The sequence below is a fragment of the Podarcis bocagei genome (genome assembly GCF_964188305.1).
Source record: "Podarcis bocagei genome assembly, chromosome: 13".
Lineage (NCBI taxonomy): Eukaryota > Metazoa > Chordata > Lepidosauria > Squamata > Lacertidae > Podarcis > Podarcis bocagei.
Window position 1 is genome coordinate 18,119,752 of NC_138138.1, and position 24,144 is coordinate 18,143,895.

The 24,144-nt window shown below is 42.8% G+C and overlaps 1 long non-coding RNA gene across 1 annotated transcript; it reads right to left on the bottom strand.

Annotated features, from left to right (window-relative positions):
- Positions 1–21,964: 21,964 nt before the first annotated feature.
- LOC308571446 lies at positions 21,965–23,971 on the bottom strand. The gene is made up of 3 exons (XR_014001441.1): positions 23,726–23,971; positions 22,861–23,238; positions 21,965–22,810 (listed from the first exon to the last, which is right to left on the bottom strand). It is a non-coding gene; the product is annotated as an uncharacterized lncRNA (long non-coding RNA).
- Positions 23,972–24,144: the final 173 nt, after the last annotated feature.

A 24,144-nucleotide genomic window follows, 5' to 3' on the forward strand; every position in this document is an offset into this window, starting at 1 on the left:
TGCTTCCTGCCCTTTATGGCTGTCACGCCCTTCTGCAAGTTTTTGTGTCCCTTCTCAAAACTCAGGACAGCTTTTTGGGGGAGCTTTCAAGCTTAACCCAGGGGTGGGGTTGGATTACAAATCCCATCATCCCTTTAGGTCTTCATTCAAAAGGAAAGTGATGCCCAACCTGGTGATAACAGAATAAATGATGTAAGGAGGGAGCTGCAGCCCAAGTTAAAAAAAGAGGTGGTACATTAAATGAATTCAAATCTCCAGGCTCTGATGAGCTACATCCAAGGGTACTAAAGGAGCTTGCTGGTGTAATCTCGGAGCCTTTGTCTATGATCTTTGAGAATTCTTGGAGAACAAGTGAGGTCCCTGCAGACTGGAGGCAGGCAAATGTTATCCCCAGCTTCAAAAAGAGGAAAAAAGGAAGACCCAGGTAACTACTGACTGGTGAGGTTGACATTGACACCAGGAAAGGTTCTAGAACAGATAATTCAACAGTCAGTCTGTGAGCACTTAGAAAAGGATGCTACGAGTACCAAGACCCAGCAAGGGTTCCTCAAAAAGAAGTCATGTCAGATTAATCTCATATTATTATTATTATTATTATTATTATTATTATTATTATTATTATTATTATTATTGATGGAGATACAAGCATTGTGGATCAGAGGAATGCTGTGGATGTAGTGTATCTTGATTTCAGTAAGGTTTCACAACATGAACTTATGTACATCAGGCCAAAACATGAGACTCTTTCTTAGCTAGAAAAGACTAGAAAAACATTTGCTAAATAAATACATTTATGTGTCTATGTGATCGAATTATGTCTCTATTTTTGGTGCCTTTTTTCTTGGTTTTGTCTGGGGCTTTCAAAATCTGGAAATGGCCCAGGCCTCTCTTGACCTCTGAGAGGGCTTGCTTGGGGCTGATTTCCTGGAAGCAGGCAAATTAGGGGGTGGATCTTCCCTCATTATTGGAAATCTAAACCATAGAGTACTGGGACTCTGACATTTGTAGGAAGCAGGAGGCCAATTTGGGACCTTGAAAACACTTCTCATAAGTTGCACTCCACCATCTACGATGCTGAAACAACCATCAGCCACTGGAAGCACCATCTGACAATTCGAAAGAACCAATTTTCGGAATTGAGGATCATTTGCTGTGAGGATCATTCAGCCCAGCTCTTGTTTCAGATATCATGCTCAAGCCGTAGAGTTATTCGAGGGAAAAAGGAGCATCTGAAAATAATGTCCCCACCCTACAGCTATTATTCAGAATCTTTAACTGCAGCCAAAACAATTGTACCCTTAAGACACAGATATAGATGCATTAAATTCCATGTTGGGCAAAAGGTGCCCATACTGGAAAATTTAATACATTTCCTTGTGGATGAATGGATGGGATGGGTAAGCAGGTCTAAAATGCAGGATCTGACTGAGACTACAGGCTTGGATTTGGGTGGGATACTGCAAGAACATCCCCTCCCCCTCTTCTGCTTATTCTCCCTCCCTCCCTCTCTCTCTCTCTTCTTCTCTGCGGTGGGTTATTAGGATGTGAGTCGGGTGCTGCTGCTGAGAGCTGGTTACTATAAATAGCCCGGCTGCTCCACACGATCCCTTTTGCACCAGGCTGCAGTGAGCTATAAATAGCACTTGGCCACGTGTAGCAGCCTCCCCTCCCCTCCCCCCACCCGGCTCCCCTCCCCCGACATGGCCAGAGACGGCTGCTCCTCTTTCGACACAAGGGAGGCACATGTGCTCCCCTCAGCTGGAGACTGTGCCTCCCATGAATAAAGACACACAGTTTCATTCATGTTCTTTCATAACATCAGCTGGGGCACCCTTGGAGAGGGAGGGGCCGCTTCACCTGGGCAGCACACAGCGACATATGAATGGGAGAGCCCATTTGCTCCCAGCTCTTGGGAACACAGGAAGCTGACTTATACAGATGGCTCCCATTGACTGTGTCAAAAGGCACAGAATGGTATTGGGACAGTTATACACCATTCGCACCTGAAAACACGTTGGGGCAGACGGACTGCTTCATATCCTATATGTGATGCCCTGTGGCTTCCTGCTGAAATCCTGCTATTTTATTTCTACCACAAAGCACTCCCTCCCCCCCCCCCAACTGCAGGAGAAAAGAAAGAAAGAAAAATAAATGGGAGCATTTGTGGTATGAAAGGTTACAGGATTTGAGCAGGAAGCAATGGGTCATGGAAACCAAGCAACTTTTGCAGACACAAATAATATTGAAAATGGATTCACATGTCGCTGCCCTGATGCCATGATGCACACCAGTAATCATGAATGCACAAGAAAAAGGATGTCTGGAAAAGCTAAGATCTTCTGGACGGTGAGGGTTGACCTGTTTTGGTTGCACTATAGATCAAGAGTGCCCCTCCAGGATGGCAATGATGAGGTAACATTGGGGAAGCATCGCTGAACAAGCAGGATGACAGTCCAGTATACTGTAAATCCATCCCTAATGAACTATTGTTGTATCAATGACAAGTTGCAGAGTCTACCTGCAAACAACAACAATACCCATCTTGGGACACACTGCATCAGACCATTGAGTCTAGCTCAGTACAGTCTACACTGACTGGTAGCAACTTTGTAGTGTTCCAGACAAGACACTTTCCCACCCTCCTGGCACCCTTTGCATGCAAAGACCGTGCTCTGCCACTGACTGACAGCTGTTTCTTAAATAAAGGGATCAGCCCTCGGCTACCCACTTGCATGGGCTTGCCTGGGATACAAACTCAACCCAAGTTTGCAGCATGCTTCTTTGATACCTGGCAACAGCAGAGAGTGGAGGAAGGGTCAGAGAACAAGGAGAGCTCAGGAAGGAATGGGAGGAAGTTACATGTATTTGGGTTATGGCTATGGGAGTGTCTCAAGGCCATAAGGTGAGCCAGGAAGTCAATAGCCAAGAGATATACAGCCAGGAGCTACAGGTAGAAGATCTCTGACTAAGGATCCGTAAGGATTCTGACTCCAAATTGTTGAGCAGTAGAAATAACAAACAGAGCTTCTCCACCACACTTCTAAATTAGGCTGCTAAGATTCAGAAAGCTTGCTGGGAAAATCAGGCATGGAAGCTTGTGTGATAGGACAATGAGACCAGTTCTGATCATGAAAACAATTTCCTGGGTTCAGCAGGTGCCTCCAATACACGCTGCTCCTTAATTCTAACTGGATATCTTTGGCACCTGCCTCTGGTTGGTAGATCTTGGTGTTCTAACAGGAAGAGGAGGAGGAGGAGGAGGAGGAGGAGGAGGAGGAGGAAGAAGAAGAAGAAGAAGAAGAAGAAGAAGAAGAAGAAGAAGAAGAAGAAGAAACAAACAAACCTGCCCATTCCTGGGCCTTGTTGTTCAGGCAAGATCAGGGCCAGCCCTAATCTTAGACAAAGTGAGGTGGCCACCTCAGGCAGGAGATGCTGGAGGGCAGAAGAGACAACCCCGGCTGTTCCTCATGAGTCCCTTGGCTGTACCCTTTTGTCAGAGGACAGAGCTGTGTATGCCATGTGGTTTGTTCTGCACCCCCAGATTCAGTCTACTTCGTTCAAGTGCAGAAGAGGACACTATCTTATATTGCCAGTACAAGAACAAGCTTTGACTTGTCAGTCTACTTGGCTTGTGTGCATGGAACAATGAGGGCACCATCTTGCCATTTGCCTCAGACTAGCCCTGGGTGAGATCTGGGTTCAAAGAGGAAGTCTTTGTGGCCCTTCTTATCCAAGAGGGTCCAATTGTCAAGGCCAATCCAGGGGCTCTGGATGCTTCACTGCTTGGAAAATGCTTTAAACTCCCTTTCTGATCATTCTTCACCACAAGGGGCAGCTGCTCATGGTCACTGAAACAACCTGTTGTTGTTGTTAGTTTTTTTAACACAAAATTTGACATTGTTCAATTCGCATTCAATATAATAATTTCTTACATTTTGACTTCCCATCCTTATGTCCACAATGTCCCTATTGTTATCCTTTACCTGCTGCCATAACTACCATTTATTTTCTATTATAGTGTGACTTATATTGCAATCATTTATTTATTCTTCTTCCCTTGCCTATAGTTCAAATCCTGCTCATAATGTCATTTGACTGTAACCTTTTCACAGTCTGGAAAGAATCTCCACTCTTTTTGATTTCCAACTTTTTGATCTCTTATTTCTGCAATCAGCTTCACTATACAGTGGTACCTCGGGTTACATACACTTCAGGTTACATACGCTTCAGGTTACAGACTCTGCTAACCCAGAAATAGTGCTTCAGGTTAAGAACTTTGCTTCAGGATGAGAACAGAAATCGTGCTCCAGTGGCGCGGCAGCAGCAGGAGGCCCCATTAGCTAAAGTGGTGCTTCAGGTTAAGAACAGTTTCAAGTTAAGTACGGACCTCCAGAACGAATTAAGTACTTAACCTGAGGTACCACTGTACATGCATATTTTTGTTTGTTTGTTTGTTTGTTTATATATTTCCCATCTGACTAGGTTGCCCAAGACACTCTGGGCAGCTTTATTTGAAAATTCTTTTTATTTTATTTCTGACATATACAGCTTTCAACAATTAATCTTCCAGGTTCTAGCCCTGGTAGGTCCTGACAACAATCAATAGAACAATGTGGACTACTGGCTTGTTGTGAGAAACACCCCCACACACTGCAACACACACAAGATACAGCAAAGAAAAGTGGGTGATGGAAAAGAAGCAGAGGAGACCCAGTAACACTCAAAGAAAGTCCCAGACCAAGAGTTCCAAACAGGGTACTGACAGCATCAAGGACTCAGCTCTCTATGCCTCTGTTGTCAAACCCAAGATTCAGCCTCAAAATATGATCACAAGCCAGATGTGGCACAGCCTACACATCAGAATAAGATGGCTGAGTGGTCCATACCAGTTGATTCAGAATCAAAATAATCACTGGTTTCCAAGCTTCTATGACCTCTTGATGGTTTTTTTTGGTGGTGTATCAATACCCATCAGTTTAACCCAGGCTAGTGTTTCCAAGGCTTACTAAGCCATTCTCTTTTCTAGGTCTCAAGCCTCACCTTCAACAGAATACAAATTCTTGCCTAAAGCTACTTCCCAGCCATTCAGCCTCCATGCCCACACATGGATTATGGCCTCATTCAGGCAGCCCCCTATACTCCTTCTCCCCGCCCTTCTTCCTGTCATATGCAGAGCTTAATTCATTATATTCCTTCTGAAAACCACAGTTTACCATGACATCCAAACCAGGAAACTGCTGTTTGAGCAACCTCCCCTAAACCAGGATTACAATTTACAAACCTGGATCAAACTGAAGTTTGAAACCCTGCTTTCAAGGGACTACTTAAAACCACAGCTTGCTGGTTTGGATGTTAAAATTCGTAAGACTGTCTGAATGCAGCCTACAAAAGAAAGCCCCTCCCAACAATAAAATGGACACAGCATCTGTTATGGAGGTGCATGCACAGAATAAAGGCAGATTAGTTCTGAATGGGAGATTATGACTGTAAAGCAGAGATGGATGTAGGAAGCCTGGGGCTGTGGGGGAGGGCGGAAAGGAATCCAAAGACTGATACAAACCAGGTCAGCCTGGCTGCTTTGTCAGCTGTGGCAACAAATATCTTGCTGCAACAAAATGGGACAAGAGAAACGCCCATCTTTCATCCTTACCCCCCCCCTTGATATATAGGAGCTTCTGCTGGCAGAGATTTGAGATAAGATGTAGATGGTGACTCCTTCTCTAGCACACATTCATTCACTCATATCAAGCACATCCAACTAATCACCAGCTTGTATCAGGCTCTGGGCAAGACCATGAGTATTCAGCATTAAATACATCAACAATCTGAACCAAGATAGCCCAAATATCTCAAAGGTCATCTATCCCCATCCCTGTGCAGCAGATCTCCCGCTAATGGGTTGTTGATCTTGCATCCACTCTGCCTTAGATCTTCTGTAGCAATTATTCTGCAAGGAGTAACATTCACTCTCCGGTTATTCATTCTGCAGTATATTTTGTCTGCAATTAGAATCATAGAATCATAGAGTTGGAAGAGACCACAAGGGCCATCGAGTCCAACCCCCTGCCAAGCAGGAAACACCATCAGAGCACTCCTGACATATGGCTGTCAAGCCTCTGCTTAAAGACCTCCAAAGAAGGAGACTCCACCACACTCCTTGGCAGCAAATTCCACTGTCGAACAGCTCTTACTGTCAGGAAGTTCTTCCTAATGTTTAATTTTTGCACTAACTTTAGATGCATGATTCTCCGAGTCAGAGTGTGACTCTGGATTGTGGGCTGTAGTTTTGTTTAAAAAAATAAAAAAATATATAGTCAATAAGCAAATTTGGGTGTGAGAATGAATTCAGGATATATTTGGTGCTTTGATCATCAGTGGGGATGCTGCTTTGTCCTAATCACTCACAGTGTTTTTAAAAAATGGCATTAGAACAGCCTGTTGGATCAGGCCAATGGTCCATCTAGTGCAGCTTCCTGTTCTCGCAATGACCAACTAGAGACCTGTGGGGTACCTGCTGAGCACAATGACCGCTCCCCATATCAAATGGGGGCACCTTTTGCTTGGTCTATCCCAGTGCGACTCCTGGTAGTTCAGGCTGGCTTCCTCCTCCTCAGCCTGGATACCTGGAGGTCTCTGCCTACCTCAGCCAATTGCCCAATCCCGCCTGGGGAGGTGTTGCCAGGGGATCGGCCAGGTAAGGGGAAGGACCTTCCTGCCGGGTGGCGGTTTCAGGCCTTGGGTGGAATCCTTTAGTCTATCTTCCTAAATGGGGAGGGGCGTGAAGCGGTGACCCATGCCCCCTTGCAGCAGTGATACCAGGGTTCCCCGTTAAAGGGGTCTTGTGGGGAGGCATTGGCCATACGCCGAGAGGTTGTCATTGCTCTCCCCTCCAATGGTGGCGAAACAGGGGGGCGGGCTCTCTGCTTGAACATATGTTCTCCAGAGCCAGCCCAACCCCCACACATTCTGCATAACCCTGAAGTCTCCCAGATCCCCGGCTGGGGACTGGGAAGGATAAACGCCCAATGTCTGAGCCAAGGTGTCCCTACATCTGAAACTTAATAAAGTTGTGGCCAATTTTAATCCCATAGCACATTGTCTTGAGTCATTATTCCACTCGGGGGTCACCTGGGGTTGGGGGGACTCCACCTGTCCACACAATAGCATTCTCCTCTGCGGTGGTTTCTAGCAACTGGTATTCAGAAGTATTACTGCCTTGGACCAGGGAGGCAGAGCATAGCCTCCATCGTGGCTTGAAGCCATTGATATCCTTATCCTCCATGGATTTGTTGAATCGTCTTTTAAAGCCATCCAAGTTGGTGACTATTCATTGACCACCCTTTACATTTTGACTCCAGGAAGGCAAAGAATTGGGACACTTGCGGCAGCTGCTGAATGTTCCATCTTTTTCAATGAAAACACCACTTTGCCTCTGGGTCTCCTTATGTCATCGTGCCTCCTTTCCCTCCCTCCCTCCCTCCCTCCCTCCCTTCCACAGTCACATGCTCAAAAAGGCAAACAAACTAAGAGGGGAAATGAAAATCCTAGGGAGAAGAAAGCAGAGTCTAAAACATACAAACCTGAAAAGTACGGTATTTATTCCAGATTATCCCAAACTCTTCCTTTGTGTTCAAGGCTCAGTCCTCGATGCAAGTGGAGCTAGGCTAGAGCAGCAGGACGGAGGCTACTTGGAAAATGCCTTGTGTGGCACCATTGTAACTGCCCCACAGCTTGGTGAACCGAACAAGGGCTGTTGTGTTGCCCTGAGACTAATCCCACTGATTAGCAGGGGAAGAAAAGGGAAGTGGAACATGAGCTGTGATCCTCCCATAGCTCAGGACATTCAGTTTTCCACATTGGTTTCCACTGCCCCAGCCACCTCCTGTGCCTTTTAACACCCGCCTGAAACATAGTGAGTGAGGTTTTTCACACTCCTCCTCTCCAGGCTAGGAAATATTGCATCTGTTTACTTTCTGGGTGTGAGACTGACTTTAAAGGTACAGGAGAAGGAGCCATTTAAGAAAGCAGCTGATCACTGCTGAGCTAGGACTGGAATCTACATCTGTCCTGTAGCTTCTTGAGAAATACTGAGTTTTGGTGTGTTTCCCCCCAAGTCGGCTTCAATCTGATTTGAAAATATAAGCCATCCACACATATCCTCTGTGCCCAGTGCTGTGGGCAGGCGCCAGGTGATTCGGAAATGCATCTAACTGCACTGATGCATGCAACAATATACAATTGCAGTTTGAAATACAGTGTGGAGGTAATGATCTCACTGCATTTTAAGCTGGTAATGTGTGAGCAGCTAATGTTTTTTTAGAGATGGGCCTCATTAGTGCATCCGTAGCTATTGCGATGGCTCTACAGAACACGGTTGCGCGACTGTCAAGGGCATCTACTGGACATTGTTGGTGATGCGATTCTAGACAAGCTACACAACTGAAGCCAGCCAAAGCCATTCTATTTGGTGAAGTCTGCATCAATGGGGCATAGAAATGGCAGTCACAATGTCCATGCAGTGCCTTACAGGTTTCCAAATTCTGAGATGGTTCAAACAAACTTTTGATTACGGAAATGTTTGGACGGGATGCAATTGGACCCGTCTTCTGTTCCCCCCACCCATTGTTAAGAAGACCCCACTTGAATCATGCCAAAGGTCCATATAGTCTAGCATCACGCTGGCCAACTGGGTGCCTCCAGGGAGCTCACAAGCATCAAGGTATGAGGGCACTTATGCTGTTCGACTTTTGCTTCTTGGCAACCAGTATTCAGAGGGGCACCCTCAGTCTTGGCTGCTAACCCTGGTGGGTATATCCACTATCACAGGTAGGATGCTTCTGAATGCCAGTTGCTGGAAGCTATTGAAAGGTGCAGGGGCTGTTGCACTCAAATGCTGCTTGATCTGGGGTTTCCATATTTGTTGAGCTCTTTTGGAGCTGTTTCCGCTGCTTTTTCCATCGCGTTGCCATACATCTGGGTTTCCCCTGACATTTTGCCCCGACGCCATTTTTACACCAGAAAACCTCAGGAATTTCCTGACATATGGCAAGCCTAGGCTGATCATTCTGAGAACAGGATGCTGCCCTAGATGGGCTACTGGCCTGAACAGCTACTGGCTATTCTTATGTTCTTGTGTTACACTTGGAAGAGGGAAATGACTCTTCCAAGAGAGTATCTGCTGAATCATATACAAGCAGCACCGAAAAACAAAGAATTTCCCCCCAACCTTAAACTATTGTTTTCATTGTATGCAGATTTAACAGGTCAATTCACAGAAAACTACTTTGGTTAAGTGGCTAGGATTTCTTGAATTGGATAACAGCTGTAAAAAGAGTTGCTTTTTCATTCATATTTGAAGCACTGTTCCGTGAACCTGGAAATAGAATCTTTTTATTCTCTGTTCTTTGTTTGTTTATTTTGGTCCTCTGCTGCAGCAGACAGTCACTCTTCAGGAAATGATGGAGAGAGAGTTCTGGTCACCTCTCTCAAGAGAAAAGGAAAGCGAGGAGAGAGCAACGGAACAGCTTTGCCATCTGGTGGAAGAAACGACAAACTACAAATATACATATGTACCCCTCACACCTGCTAATTGCTTTTGTAGCCAAAACAGCATCACACAGGGTTCACTGAATGACAGCTGAAAAAAAAGATATGGAAACAAGATGCAGTGATAAAGGGGCTGAAATGAATGTTCATTGAGCCCCTGGGAATCTTGAAGTCTTCAACCCAGCATGAGAGGAATGCAATAACCTGTAATTATAGTAAAGGTGAAGGGACCCCTGACTGTTAGGTCCAGTTGAGGATGACTCTGATAAAGCCCGCTTTAAGGTTATGTTGGGACTCCTATTGTAACGCTTTCTTCTCACTTACAGCTAGCTGAAAATATTTATTTTACCTGAAATACACAAGGAGTGTCAATCCCAAACTGTTCTTTAATGTTTCAGCAAAAGGCTCCCATCCAGTTAGAGTTAATGAAACAACATAGTCTAGATCCGTTAATGCTGATGAATTTGTGGGCACAGTTTAGAAGCATTTTAGCAAGGCGTAGTACAGCTTTCAGCTTAACTTGGACCAAACAGACTGTGGTAGCTTTTGAACATCATGTTGATCTGTGGTTTAATGACAGAGGAATGAGGCTCCCCCAGGTTCATGCACTTCTGTCTCTCTCCTCCCCACACAGCCAACAAAAAGAAGAAGAAGAGTTTGGATTTGATATCCTGCTTTATCACTACCCTAAGGAGTCTCAAAGCGGCTAACAATCTCCTTTCCCTTTCTCCCCCACAGGAAACACTCTATGAGGTGAGTGAGGCTCAGAGATTTCGCTCATCTTGCTTTACTGGCCGAGGGAGCCGGTGTACAGCGTCCGGGTCATGTGGCCAGCATGACTAAGCTGCTTTCTGGCGAACCAGAGCAGCGCACGGAAACTGAAATATACTCAGAGAGTACATAACAGGAACGCTGTTTAACTTCCTGCAGGAACAGTACCTATTTATCTACTTGCACTTTTATGTGCTTTCAAACTGTTAAGTTTGCAGTACCTTCCATATATTATTCACATATTCATGTGTGTGTATACATACATACATAGACACATACATATAGTTTGTTAGGGCATCTTTTCATTTATGTAAAATATTCTCTCTGCCTTTCAACTCTGGGAGTCCTCAGGGTGCACACAAAATCAAACAAAGCACAATTTCCATTAAAGAATAAATGATAAAATAATCAGAATTAAAGCAGCAAGGGCAGAATCACATTTTTTCCAACCACTAAAAAAAAATCAGAAACCAAATTCACCCCTTTTGTCCACTAGATGTCAGATTTGTCCCATCATTTTAGCTTTAATGTTGCCACTTCAGATGTTTCTGAGCTGATGGCAAGAGTTGCAAAGCAGGGAATCATAAGGGGTGTGGCTCAGGAGGGGGTGTGACCTGTGGAGAGTGCCAAGGACCAGACAGAAGTCCCAGAGGGCCACATTTGCTCCCCACGAAGGCGCAAGTTCTCCATCCCTGTTTTAGTACATGCTCAAGTCCGCTCTCGTGTTTTCCAGTCTGTATGCAAGAGTATAATCTATTTCAAACATCAGGTTTCTGAGCAGGGCTGCCAACGCAAGTACCAGACCCTGAGTCGGCAGGGGCCCCAGACTCTAACTTACTTTCTTAAAATAATAATAATAATAATAAAGCTAAATCAGACATTTCTGAAGAAAGTTAGAGCACAAACACAGAAGCAACTCTGAGGCTGCAGCACTTGGCAGGCAGTTAAGGAGCTTAATCAGTTAATCACTATTGCTAAAGGATTAGCTTCTGGCAGCGGTTCTCAACCTGTGGGTCCCCAGATGTTGTTGGACTACAACTCCCATCATCCCTGAGCTCTGGCCTTGCTAGCTTGGGGTGATGGGAGTTGTAGTTCAACAACATCTGGGGACCCACAGGTTGAGAAAGGCTGGTTAGAGGAAGAAATGCTGACCATCCTCATCTGGGACTTGGGAGGGAGCCCTCTGAGAGCAGCAGAAAAAGCAGGAGTGGTTCATTACTGCTAGCCCGACCCTGGACAGAGGTGGATACTAGGCTATGTTTGTTTAAGCACTTTCCTCCTTGTCCAAATTATTTCATTCACTCCCCAAGTGTGCTGCCTTTACAGAATAGTGGCTGGCTTTGGCATGTTTTACTCAAGAGTAATTCCCTCAAAATAAATGAGGCTTCCTTCCTACTTAGGAAAAAAAACCCTTGCTTTTCCATATCCCCCACCCAGTCACCATCAGTCTGCTTGTATCATTGGGCTGGTTATTTTTTAATATGTCATAACCGCACCTGTTTGTTAAATTTATGTCTGAATCTGTAATTCTGTTGAATAGTTGTAGTCGTGAGACAGCAGAAACACAAGGCTACTTTGCTATAATGCAAGCACAGAAAGGCAGGCTATATAAATCCATCCATCGCCTCCTCCTTCTTGTAAACAATGAAACTCCATCTCCCAGCTTTTGAGTCTTTAGCTGGATCAGGAACCTGAGCCCTCCAGGCGCTGTTGGACTTCATTTCCCATCAGCCCCCACTAGCATGGCCAATGGTCTCAAACCGGAGCTGTACTCCGACAATTGGAGGGCCACAGGTTACCCACTCTTGCCTTAGCTAATCCCTGCCCATACTTCTCCAAGAATATATATCTATAATCACGATGCCTAGATGCCAATCTACTGAAGAATTAGCACATTCCACCAGCTGTGAAAAAAATCTAGACCACCTTGAAACAAAACATTCACACCCTTTATTTTCTGCAACCAATTTAAATGGGTGGTTATGCCCTCTCTACTGTTACCAGTGTAATAAATGATTCCCCCACCTTTTTTTCCTGCAGTCACAACGCATTCCTCATCACATTTGTACTGTAATTTGTTTAATCTCTCATTATAATGGGGAGGCCGGGAGAAAGACCGTTCAAGTAAATGGGTGAACATTTATTGGAGAGATTGTGTTAAAGACAATTACATTGATTATGGGGGAGAGAGGGAAAGGGAGGAGAAAACTAATGGAACAAACACCTCTTCCCTGTCATAGTCCATAGTCAGCACATTCGAAACCACCACTATAATCAGTGTAATAAAATATCACCTTCATTAGAAGTCAGTGTTTAAAAACTGTGCAACTAAGATTGTGCTATGCAATCTTCCACCATCTTTTCCTTTCCCAGTTGATGCACCACATATACACACTCCTATTCCACAGGAATTACTGTAAACAGGAAGGGACAGAGCAGAAAGACAAGTCACAAGTGTCAGAAAGACTGGCAAGCCATTTTCTGCTCCAATAAATGTCCCAAATGCACCAATGGGTAGGGGAAAGTCCTTTATCTCAGCACATAGTTTCCTGTCAAAATCAGATGAGGAGAAACAGAGACAGATTGAGGGAATGGATCTGGCTTTGACAAATAGGAACCAGTGTGGTTACAGTACTGTGTGCCCTTTCTCTCAATATATCTGCAATAGATTGGCAAAGTTGCTGGCTAAAGTGTTTTGCATTGATTGGTTGTTGTTTTTTCAGAAGTGTTTTTTATTATTTTGAGTAATTGTAAAAAAGGGGAGGAGTGGGCTGTTGGAAATCACTTTATGGATCTTTATATACATTCATCACAGCTAGTTCAAGACTTTTTGCTGCCTGAGTTGTAGGACAAAGTTTTTATTTAAAGCAGTGTTTCTCAAAACTTGGGTCTCAGCTGCTTTTGAACTGCAGTTCCCTTCATCCCTGACCACTAGTCCTGCTAGCTACGGATGATGGGAGCTGTAGTCCAAAACAGCCAGAGACCCAAGTTTTAGAAACCCTGATTTAAAGCATTTTTCTCCTGCTCTTCAGCTATAAAGACTCCCATCGCAGAATCAATTATAATAAGACAGTCCCACTCCAAGACAGGTTTATAGTCTGAAAAGACTCGATTCAAAAGAACAAAGTGATGAGGAGGAAAGGAGGAGAGGAGGAAAGGAGGAAAGAAGCTTAGTCACACACCTGTTGAATAGCTGATCTTTCATCAGAGGAGATGTAATGGCCCCTGCTTCCCCATCTCTCCCACTGCTGCAGCCTCATGGGACGGGATGTGTCTGCGTGATCTTTTAGAACTACTGTGGCTCCTTTGGCATGAGCAGAATAAATACACTTAGGATCGTCTTCCAAAGTTGCCACTGCTGTATTTTGTGAGCATTCACAGGAACTTCCAGGTTTTTCCCCTCTCCCCCAACATCAAATATGTTACCGGAAAAATCCGAGGGCTCTCTTGGACAAAACAAAGACACCAACCAGGATAACTTGGAGCAAAACAGCAGCCTGTAGGCTTGGCCTTTATTGAACTGTTGCAACAGGGTATTCCCTTCACTTGCAAGAGAGAGGAAAGACCCAGAACAATGGCCTGCAAGACCTTATAAAAACTTTTGAAATTCCCCTCCTCTAGGTCAAGCCCACCCCCAGAAACATCATGCATACATTACAGAAAGGAGGGGTTGACATCATGCATATATTACAGAAGGGGTTGACATCATGCATACATTACAGAAAGGAAGGGTTGAGGGAGGAGTTGTGGTGGTAACCTGAGTGTCCAGTCACCTGGCTTTCCCCCTGCCCATGAGTCACTTCCAGGAGACAAAGGGGAGTTTGCAGTTTCCTGCCCCCAGAGGGAAGATCTGATTATTGTCCTTTGTTTCAGTCTGTGCTGAATCCATTCCCATATGCAAGTTCTTTGTCATTTTGATTGTCTTCTGTCTGGGGTTATCAAGGCTGACATAGCAACTGGGCAGGGCTCCTGTGGATGTGCTGGGATGGTGAAGGGATTATGGCCGGACTAGAAACCAAGCCACCCTCCTTTGATAGTGTTGTAAATAAAAATATGCCCTTTTCCCTTATGGGGTATCCAAGAGCCCATATAGAGTCCTTACATAGGTTCCCTATTGGTAGGAGAAAATAACAGAGGCCAACCAGAGAATATTGAGAAGCAAAGCAGCTAGTAAGCTTGATCTTTATTGATCTGTTGCAACAGGGTACCCCCCTCACACGCAGGAGAGGAAGAGGACCCAGAACAATGGCCTGCAAGGCCTTATAAAGACTTTTGAAATTCCCCTTCTCTAGATCAGGACCACCCCCAGAAACATTATGCATACATCACAGAAGGGGTGTAACCTAAGACCACCCCTCAGATACATCCCACCTACATCACAGAAATTTAAATGTTGTTTTTCTCTTCTCCTTGTTTATCTCCTGTCTAGCAGGTTCCTTGATTGGATTTTCTGGGGAGCCTGGCCATTCTTTTGTAATGCTAAAATACTTATTTCCTGGGCCAGGTCACAGGCTCACACCTTATTCAAACACAGATTAAAGGAAGAGACAATGGGGGAGGCTTTTCCATTTTTAACCTTGCAGAGAAAGGATTTGGTCAGTTTAGGAATCAAAATGGTTCCAGGTCTGCCTTCCTGTACTGATCCATGTATGTGGAGTTATGAACATTACTATATATCTAAAACCATAAAATTCCTATCACAATATTCCCCCCTTTGGGGCTAGAATTTTTCTTAAAAATTTTTGCCCCACAAATAATAACATTGTATGTTGTCAATGGATGTCTTTGTATAAATATATCATATAAAAATAACACATGTTGCGTTTTGCTACTAAATTACTTGTGGCATTCTAACACTTTGGGAGAGACCATTTACTCAATAGTGTTCTATGCTTTACACCTAGCAGGAAGGTAAGGTCCACTAATGACTGAAAAGTGCAGTTTGCTTCCCCCCCCGCCATTTTAGTGTTCTCAGGTGTCAAGGTAGCTCTTCTGTGGTCTCACACTGACATAGTGCTACAGCAACACATCCCTTCTGTTGAATCCCCTCAGGGCTTTCATTTAACCATGTCGCCTGGCATTCACCATAGCTGGCACAGGTTTTGGGCATCTCGTGAGGGAGAGGTCTTCGCCTTGGCCTTTAGCTATGGGATTTTATTATAGGCTGTGGTCTCGCACTCGCACAATGGGAAGTTGCTCACTTGCACTTAAAGGACCAAAAGCTAATTGCAGCCTGGATACACTTGCCCAATTCAAACTGAGTCCAATTTGAATTTATCTTGCACCATGGTTCTCAACTCTTCAAACCAATCTGTTAAAAGAAAACCATTCTTAACAAGGGCAGTTGTCCAAATAAGTCAATTTAAGTCTATAAGAAATCATTCCTGCTAAACCAAAGCATATCCACCTTCATGTACCTGGTGTTTTATGGATCCAGAAGTTTGTCCTTGGCAAAACGAGGTTTAACACATATTAAAATGGATAGGGAAAGATTGGCATAGTGCCAGGTGGGACAATGAAATGTGGTTATCTAAACATTGGACTACACAATAGTGTGAGCTATTAGAAAGTATAAAATGCATGAGAATTCTCCATTGGTGTGTAAGCAATAAGACATTAAACATAAAAACAGTTACACACAATAAATTGCCCCCCTTTGTGGAAATCACACTGTCAGACACATTTCAACATTCTTACATAATAACACATAATACAAAACAAAATAATTAAATATCTGTTGCATATCTTGACACAATTGTGATCTTTTACGTATGTATCTTTTGAATCCTGGAGCACAGTCTTAAGGTTCAAAAGTGGGAAAATGTCCTTGCAATTCAACTCCTCCCCCCTTTGTCAGGTCCACTCCCCCCTTTGGCAGTCTATATCCTTTGAAAGAGATAGCTGTGGGCACTTTGAAAACTCTGTTGTTGCTGGTCTTGTGATGGGTTGACTGAGTTGAGGGGTTGTTGCTGCTCATCATTGCACATCTGTAGAAGTGATATCCTGTAAGGGGCAGGGTTTTGGGGTGACTTAAAAACACAGTTAGACAAGAAGGATGTCCTCCAGTTTCCATGGGAAGCTGCAAATAATAAAAAATCTTAGCACATTAAGCATTTTATTTATTTCAATATTATTACTGTTATTATCTGCTAAGTTTGTTTGCTTTCCTTCACTTAATTTTTGTTGTTGTTGTTCTTTTCATATTATAAAATAAAAAATTACTCCACATGTATAGAAAGAGAACTGTAAAAATACAAAGGTTAAAAAATAAAAAGGAAAGCAAAAAATTAGATTACCAGTTAGATGAAAACAAACTTGACACAAAAACATCAGATTCAGAAAAGAACTATTATTAAATATATTATCAAAACCACGCAGATTACTACTAGACTGAAAAAAAAAATACAAAGGTTAAAAAATACAAAAGAAAGCAAAAAATTAGAATACCAGTTAGATGAAAACAGACTTGACACAAAGACATCAGATTTAGAAAAGAATTATTATTAAATAATACAAAGATATTATCAAAAACCGCACAGATTACTACTGGACTGAAAAAATGGGAAAACAATGGGGAAAAACTTAAAATTCACCATATGCTATCTGATAAAAGAACTTCATGAAACTGACTTTCAACATGTGATGAACATGTCCCCAAAGTAAAACACACACACACAAAATGAGCTATGAGGAACCAAAAATAAATAAATGCTAAGACACACAATTAATAAGCAACCTGAAGTAACCTGAAGTAATCTGTTTTGGCATTCTAACATCCCAAATGAAAATAAAAGAGTGTTTCTTGATGTGACAACATCAGCTGTAATGTTAATACTGGGAAATGAGTTAATACCAATAAAAAATGAATGGCAATTTTAAAGTTGTGCAAGTAACTTGCACTAGCCAAAATGACAGAATTAATAAGAAATGCTCAGGCAAAAAGGTAGTAAACAAATACCATTCCACAAACAATGTTTGGTTGTGCTTCGATTAATTTCATATATATAATGGAAGAACTGATAAAACGAACTTAATAAACGAAAACAGATTATTTGTAACCAAAAAAATGTCAAAGCCACAAAGAGATAGAAGGAAATGAACTAATGTAGCAGGGATTCAGACTTGTTTTGCTGAACAGAAAGAAAGTGACTGTTTGGCTTTTAGGGAAGAAAGACAAAAGAGAAACAAATGCAATTGCTTTTTATAGAGTATTTAAATCACTGTTTGCATCTTCTCATTATCATTTGTGCTGTGGGAGAAAAGGACACTCTGTTAAAAGGGAAAATTATTTCATGTGAGAGGTCTGTCAGGAAATGCTGTTCCTAAAATGCATAGGCATATACACACAATATACACACACCTGTTGAAAGGGAAAATTATTTCATGTGAGAGGTCTGTCAGGAAGTGCTGTTCCTAAAATGCATAGGCATATACACACACACACACACACACCAAAAACAAAAACAAAAACAAAAACTTATAAAATTTAAATTCCATTGGGAGGCGAACCTTTTGTTAGCCCCTGGGGCAAGACATTAAGGGTGATTTCCCTCAATGGCTCCCAAGTTTTACATAAGGAAATTTGTATAGGTTTCAGGCTCTCCAAACCTTCTCTCTCCCCCCTCCTTTCTCTCTCTCTCTCTTTTGTAAGCTGATCTAGCCTCTGTGCATGTGCAGAGTTCATGCCTCAGCAAACCTTTTATACCACTGAAAATGTTGCATCTTTTGGCTCAGTTAGAATAAGGAAGGGAAAGGTAAGGAGTAGATTTTAAAAATAGGGTTAGATTTTAAAACAAAAAAGAGAAACTCAGCAATTCAAGTATTCACCATTCAGCCCAAGCTTCCTTTATGTACAGGAAAGGGCTAATATCCCTCTGGCCATTCGCGGAACAATCAACCGCTCTCTTATTTATGAGTAAAAATGGCCAGGTAAGGAGTGGTTTTTTTTAAAATAGGGTTAGATTTTAAAACAAAAAAGAGAAACTCAGCAATTCAAGTATTCACCATTCAGCCCAAGCTTCCTTTATGTACAGGAAAGGGCTAATATCCCTCTGGCCATTCACGGAACAATCAACCGCTCTCTTATTTATGAGTAAAAATGGCCAGAGCGTTAGAATTCATAGGATTTTTTTAACATTCTCAGTCATTTCAGCCTTACCATTTGCAGACAAACAATTATTATTATTATTAATATTATTTTCTGCGCCTTAATTTACAGGAATGGCCAAGGCTAATTGTACTTGATTATTCATTTGTATGTGCTTAAACTTTGAATTGACTTTTAAGTTTGATTAAAAAAAAATAGTAGACAAAATGATAAATACTGTAATCACTCAAATGCTTGATATTACCAGTTGTGCTTCAAAACATCATGGCTTTTACCTCTCACCTTTAAAACTAAAAAGCAAAGCTAGGCTGAATTTCAACTCCATTACCACACCAGAATTTAAGAATTACCCTCCAATGCTTGCAGACACATGGTCTTCCACACAGCCACAAATTGGGAGAGTTGAAAGGGACCCTGGGGTCATCTAGTCCAACCCTAAAATACAGGGTTCATAGCAAGATTTGTACTACCAGAAACACACACATTCACCTCTCACCTTTAAAAACAAAGAGCAATCTGGGCTGGATTTCAACTCATCAGCCACAAATTGGGAAAGTTGAAAGGGACCTGGGGTCATCTAGTCCAACCCTAAAATACAGGGTTCATAGCAAGATTTGTACTACCAGAGACACACACATACTTATGTACACAGACACAACTGGGGAAGAGATCACAAGCCATGCGCCTATCACAAACCATGCGCCTATCATGTACTAAGGAAAAGGAAAATAAAAGTACCCAACCCTTTTAGCAGATCTTGAAGCTAGTTTGAGTGAGAGTTTACTTCCTTAGACTAAAGAGTGCAAATTCCTATAGAAATTATCTTTAAAAGAAGATTGAAGTTAACATTTTTCCTAAGATAGGGAGAGGATCTTTTATAAAGCAAAGTTTAAACAGCCATAGATTTGATTTAAAAGGAATACAAGAGTGAACAATTTTTCCTGAACTTGCAGAGGAATAGTAAGCCTAATTTATGCCCCCCCCCCTTTGCAGTTTCCTTTAAAGGAAGCTTACTCGGGAGTAAATTTACCTGGCACAGAATAAGAAGGAGAAGGGGAAAAAACCCTGAAAGAGACAGAATGAAACAAGGGGGGGCATTTTCTAAGAAAAGAGGCCAGGACGTCTTATAGAGACTGATACCAGGAGCCTTACAATAACTCTTCTGTCCAACCAGATCAAAGTTAAAACTGGACTCAGATATTTTTCTTAGAAGGAACACCATACTTTCATAGGCATATGCTTAATGAAATACATACACTGCATTTTAGCTTGAGAGAGCAGTTGGCTCAACTAGGCTTTTGCAGCAGAAACATTAGGTTACCCTCCCCACTGAAACTAGAGGAAGGAGGTGGGGTAATCCTCCTTTCAGAACACAAGTAGCACGTATACAGGATTTTACCACTTGGGAGAAAAACTCTCTTTTAGAGCCTCTCTCAAATAACAAACATTTGCACACTTCATTCTCCATTTTGTCTTGTTTTTAAGACTGATAAGGTTCAACATGGCTTCCTTAGATTTAGAATTTGGAGCAAGCTTGCATTTTTATTTTAGATGGCACATTTAAGATAAGCAGCTGCTGGATGTTGCCTAAGCACAATTTAAACACTGGAAAAACGTTTCTTAAACACAAATTGAAGGGGACTGTCAGAGTCCAGGCGGGAAGTAAGCACCAACTGGGCTTCTTTCCCATCAGGAGTCTGTGGGTTCATTTCTTTTGATTGAGGTGCACCCATTTTAAGAATTTTAATAGCGCTAGCTTTTACTTTTATACTGCAGTCGGGGTTTTATCCCCACTTTTCAGGAAACACAATAAATAACCCACAGTACACTCAATTGGGACAACTCCGAGAATTAGTACTGTGACACACCGCCGTTCGTCTGGCCTGACTTACTAGGCTGGTACAGCTGTTGGCCTTTCCTGGCTACTAAGCTAACAGTGCGGTCAGCGATCTCAACCCCCCCCCCCTTTGGTCATTACTCAGCCAGGGAGCCCACAGCAACCTCCTGCCTCTTACAATCTAACCTGAGAGTTCCCTACTGGACGCTTGCGTAGCGCAGTGCCAGATTGGGACTCAGAAATGACAAAGAAGGAAAGGAATCAGGTGCCCTTGCTTTCTCTGCTCACAGGTCATCTCTAACAAAGATCGCCATGGCAGAGGTGCGGCTACACCTGGGAGTTATAGTTTTGGGAATTATAGTTTTCAGTGCAGAAGAAATTGCACAACCTTTCTGGGCAAAACTCCGAAGGAATAGGTTGGCATACAGAGTTAAGTGGAAGAAATCACACACAACCTTTGCCTGGGCATACTCCGAAGGGCTAGGGCTGGTGTTGAGATTGAGGGGACAGAAAGGAGAAGGCAATTTTTAGATGAGGAAAAAAGTAGAAATTTTAGATTTGAAGGGAAAAGGAAGAATTAAAGAATTTTGGTTGCTGTGGTTTAGAGACCCCAACCCACTACCCGTGTTTCCTACTTAATACTCACTTCCGCATGCACTGTTCCTGGTGATCCCACGATGTCTTGACTGGTTGTTTAAGGCCGGCCTGATCAAGATTTGCTTCCTCTGGTTAGCCCCGCTGAACTCCAAGTTATTGCCAGACCCTGGGACCGATGGAAGACTGGTTATTCCTCCTGGCAAACTGCCTGGTGCGCGCTGGATAACCAGTCCTTCCTCGTTTCCAGAATCCGGGTAACCAAAAGTCCCTTCGTGCGTGGTCGCCATCTGTTGTAAATAAAAATATGCCCTTTTCCCTTATGGGGTATCCAAGAGCCCATATAGAGTCCTTACATAGGTTCCCTATTGGTAGGAGAAAATAACAGAGGCCAACCAGAGAATATTGAGAAGCAAAGCAGCTAGTAAGCTTGATCTTTATTGATCTGTTGCAACAGGGTACCCCCCTCACACGCAGGAGAGGAAGAGGACCCAGAACAATGGCCTGCAAGGCCTTATAAAGACTTTTGAAATTCCCCTTCTCTAGATCAGGACCACCCCCAGAAACATTATGCATACATCACAGAAGGGGTGTAACCTAAGACCACCCCTCAGATACATCCCACCTACATCACAGAAATTTAAATGTTGTTTTTCTCTTCTCCTTGTTTATCTCCTGTCTAGCAGGTTCCTTGATTGGATTTTCTGGGGAGCCTGGCCATTCTTTTGTAATGCTAAAATACTTATTTCCTGGGCCAGGTCACAGGCTCACACCTTATTCAAACACAGATTAAAGGAAGAGACAATGGGGGAGGCTTTTCCATTTTTAACCTTGCAGAGAAAGGATTTGGTCAGTTTAGGAATCAAAATGGTTCCAGGTCTGCCTTCCTGTACTGATCCATGTATGTGGAGTTATGAACATTACTATATATCTAAAACCATAAAATTCCTATCACAATAGTAAAATAAAAATGGAACAGTGCAAATCCGATGTATGGTTGATTTTCTATGAATTTATAACAGAAATGTGGCGTATGTAGTGTGTGAGTGTGAGTGTGTGAAGTTTGTACAAACAGAATGATTGGGGTGGGGGGGTTCCTGCTACAAATACAAAAACTTGCAGTCACACTGAGAAAGATCTCTTCCCCTCCCATGTTAATACTATCAGCTTCATTTATATCAGCTATGGAACGACAAATAAACACCTTAACCAGTGCACCCTGAATAGAGATGGCATCTCCCCATCCACACTCCAAGGGCAGAAATATTTGTTTTCAAATGCAGCTCAGTATGTATGAAAGCTAGTTTTTAAAAAAATGTTAAAGCTGCTACAGCTTTTTAATTAATGGCTTCAAGTTTCTAATCAATACTTTTAACCACTATTTATTGTTTTAGTTGGTTGCCTCAGTTTTTATGCTGTTTTACTAAAATTTTATTGCATCGAATTCCCTTTTCAGCCACTCTGGAAACAGATATTTATGTTGAAGGGAAGGGGGTTATAAATACTGTAAAAGAAATAAACATTGCAGCCTTCAGAAAAGCCAAACATTGTGTAACATAATCAGTTCTTGGATTCCTTTGTATTCAAGGCTCTGCACCTACCCTCAAATAAGAATTATTTAACACATATTTTAAATGCATTTCAGGTTTGCATCCCATGTTAGTAATAATCAAAGCAGAACCACTGAAATTAATGGGCATGGCTATAACTCAGGTCCCTTAATTTAAATGGGTTTACTCTGAGTAGAACTTAATTGGCTCCAATGCCAGGTCTCAGCTCCCTCCCATCACAATAGCTCTTTTTCCCCAGCTGATAGAGCCATTTTTATTCCAGCAGGATTTTGCCTTCTATAGCTGATCTGCGAAAGGCATTGTTATCAATAATCTCAGCCAATGTTGTGCTGTGTGTGTGTGTGTGTGTGTGTGTGTGTGTTGCTCAGAGTGCCTTTTTATGCCCTGGCTGGTTACCAGCCACAACCCCTTTTTAACACAGATGACTTGGCCACTGTGTTGCAGGTTCTGGTAGCTTCCAAACTGGTTCACTGCAATGCACTCTCCCTGAGGCTGCCTTTGGAAGACGACTCAGAAACTTCAGTTGGTCCAAAATGGAGCAGCCAGACTGCTGGCTGGGGTTCCATTTAGAGCTCGTGTAACCCGTTTTGAAACAGCTGCATTGGTTGCCAGTTTGGTTCCGGGCCCAATTCAAAGTGTTCATGTTGGTGTTTAAAGCCCTACGACTCGGGGACCCAAACATCTGAAAGACCCGCTTCCTTCCCTACAGACCTTCCTGGGTCCTGAGATAGGCAGAGGGGGCCCTCTTGGTAGTTCCTCCACCCTCAGAGGCTGAGGGCCTTCTCAGTGGTGGCCCCAAAGCTGCGGAACACCTGCAAGAACAAGAGCTGTGTCTGGCACCTTCATTGTACAGCTTTTGGAGAATGCCGAAGAGGAACCTCTTTAGCTTAGCTTTTAATACTTGAGGTGTATGTTTTCAGGGCCCACCCCGCTTTTATGGTTGAAAGTTGTTTTTAAATGTTGCTTCTAATGCTGCAGCCTGCCCTGAGACATTAGGGTGAAGAGCAAGAAATAAATTTATTATTATTAAATTATGTATTACAGTATTATTATCAAATGCATTTTATTATTCAATGCATTTTTCCTGTGCATATTTTACATATTTTTATTATGTATAAATACATATTTTTATTATGAGGTTGTTGCCTGTATTAATATAATTTTACTTCAGTGTGATTATTTTAATTGCTGTAAGCCACCTTGAATAATGCATGGGCACTAGAATGGAGAAGGGGTTTTATATAAGAAATAAAATATTCATTCATTCGTTTCATAATATATTTACAGATATATAAACACCACTTGCTTGTAGGGAGAGTGAAACCTCAAAGCAGTTTACAATAAAATAAAATAATCACTTAAAATGTTAAATTTAAAACGCTGATACTCGTCGTCCCAACCCTTCTCCCTCATCCCTCACAACCCATTTCAAAGCTAACTGAACTGCCAACCGACCAAACTCCACTCGAGGAACCTCATTGGGCGCTTTATTCACTATGACCAACCCTATTGGCCGGGAGAGCTCTGAACCCGCCTCTCCCAGTTTAACGGAATCCCATCCTCTGAAGCGCGGCTCTGTTTATGGTTCCTCTCCCCCCCCCTCTCCTTTCCTATTGGTTCTCAAAGGCTTCCCTAAGCGCCCGCCCCTAGAAAGGGAGGAGCGTCTCTCATTCCCCACTCCTCCCGCTCCTCGTGTCCCTCTCCTCATTGGCCGCCAA